Source organism: Mus caroli, unplaced genomic scaffold (assembly GCF_978045245.1).
Source record: "Mus caroli unplaced genomic scaffold, Mus_caroli_1 scaffold_5, whole genome shotgun sequence".
Lineage (NCBI taxonomy): Eukaryota > Metazoa > Chordata > Mammalia > Rodentia > Muridae > Mus > Mus caroli.
Window position 1 is genome coordinate 89,114,680 of NW_028227260.1, and position 2,479 is coordinate 89,117,158.

The following is a 2,479-nucleotide window of genomic DNA, read 5'->3' on the forward strand; positions in this document are numbered from 1 at the left end:
GGTTCCTGTGTCCCTATATCCTGCTGGTCCTATGTACTACTAGTGTTGGGGCAGAGGTTGTGGCCTCCTCTTATGATTCGATGGGCTGTTAGAATGCCTGGGAATTGAGCTTCCTCTGGGTGTTGTGGGACTGGTTGCAGAGCTAGCATCCAATGTCTGCTCAGGGTACCAGCCCAGACTGGACAGCCTGTGTCTTTATTCTAGAAATGCCCATCAATTATTTGAGGACAATAGGGACATAAAAATTCTTCCAAGAAATTCCTTTACAATATAAACATGTAAAGTATCTAGAACTATCCAACTATCCCAGAGGAAAAATAATAAGAATATATATATATATATATATATATATATATATATATATATATATATACATATATACATATACATATATGTATATATATACATATATATATATATATGCATGCCACTACTCTTGCTCTTAAAATATGAGCAAAGAAAGAAAAAAAATCAATAGAAAGGCATTTTTTGCTAAACCCAGGAATCTTGTGAGACACATTTCACCAATATTATGGTTCACAGAAATTTATGTTGTCCATCTGAATAAATCTATTCTAGAAAACAGAACCAGCCTTTCTAGCCTCTGCCTCAGACCCTGCAGTCATGGCAATGTTGACACCTAAGAAGAATCAGATTGCCATCTATGAACTCCTCTTTAAGGAAGGCATAATGGTCACCAAAAAAGACGTCCACATGCCCAAATACCCCTATCAGGCAAACAAGAATGTGCCAAACCTTCATGTAAAGAAGGCTATGCAGTCTCTTAGGCTATGTGAAGGAGCAGTTTGCTTGGATATATTTCTACTGCTACCTTACAAATGAGGACATCCAGTATCTCCGAGATTGCCTACACCTTCCTCCAGAGATCTTGTCTGCCATCCTGCACTGTAGCCATCCTGAGACTGACAGGCCTCGTCCCAAAGGTCCGGTGGGTGAGCAACTTGCAAGATTCACAAGAGGGGAGGCCGACAGAGACATCTACAGAAGGAGTGCTGTGCCCACTGGAGCTGACAAGAAAGCTGAAGCTGGGGCTGGCTCAGCAATTGAATTCCAGTTTAGAGGCAGCTTTGCTCGTGGACATGGTCAGCCACCTCAGTGAGTTGTATATTATATTTTATTACATAAACTTTAAAGAAAAAAAAAAGAAAAGTAAAGAAAGAAAAAAAGAACGAACATCTTAACCGAGGAAAATTTTCTCAAATATCTGATGACCTAATAAAAGAAAGGACTTATAATATAGCATTAAAAATTGAAACAAATGTTCTTTCAAAAACCTTTGTATGTGTACTGTGAATTAAAAAAATCATTCAATGAGTCTGATGAATATTACTAATAGAAGAACACAAAATCATGTGGGCAATTAAGACTAAAATTTAAACTTCAAAAGGCAGAATATGAATCACTTTTATTTCTCTTGTCCAAATCTAATCCCTCATTTCATCTCCAGGCCCGTGTCAGATTAATGGCTGTGTTCTGTCCCCCATGTCTGTTTCCATTCCCAGGTAACTAATTAGATCCTTGTGACATGCCCTATATTATTCCTTTCTGTGAATCTCCACAGTGCCTCCACCTTGTATCCCATCTTTACCACTGTCTGCTCCAATATCATGAAATGCATTCCATCCAGAGCCTCTGGTGGTCACACCTGGCAGGATCTCAGAAGCATTACCTACTAGGCAATCCACAACCATCATGTTCTTCTATGAGCCAGAGAGCATAACAGAAACCAAAAGATAGAACACTCACCCAACAAAGACAAGACAGGCTACCAACATATAGAATTATAATTACTATCATTCCAAATCCAGATGCCCAGATGCCAGACATAAAACCCAATAAGATCCAGTACAATGTGTCTCTACCCAAACTCAGAAATCCTATTACAATAGGCTCTGAAATTTTTAATACAGCTGAAGCACAAGACACACATCATAAAACAGCCTATATTCCTATATGACAATGTTAAACATCCATGAGGAAGAAATAAATAAATCCATTAAAAAATCTAAGAAATAATGGAATGAAATAAAAGAAAGAGCTCAAGATTGCAAGTGGAAACAGAATCAATAAAGAAAATGCAAACTGATGGAAATTTGGAAAGGAAAAACTTATGAACTAATTCAGAAACCTCAGAGCTAAGACTCAGAAAAAGTACAAGGGCTGGAGAGATGGCTCAGCAGTTGAGAGCACCGACTGCTCTTTCCTAGAGGTTCTGAGTTCAATTCCCAGCAACCACATGGTGGCTCACAACCATCTGTAATAGGATCTGATGCACTCTTCTCATGTGTATAAAGACAGGTACAGTGTACTCATATAAATAAAATAAATTAATATTTTAAAAGAAACTGTGTACAAGAGATGGAAATGAGAAATGCAGGCTTTGAAGACACAATAGATTAAGTGAATATATTAAATAAAGAAAATGTTAAATCTAAAAATTCCTTGCACAAAACATATA

General features: G+C 37.5%; 1 pseudogene; it reads left to right on the plus strand.

The window, feature by feature from the left end:
• Positions 1-598: 598 nt before the first annotated feature.
• Positions 599-1,120, plus strand: LOC110287498 (small ribosomal subunit protein eS10 pseudogene; annotated as a pseudogene).
• The last annotated feature ends 1,359 nt before the right edge of the window (positions 1,121-2,479 follow it).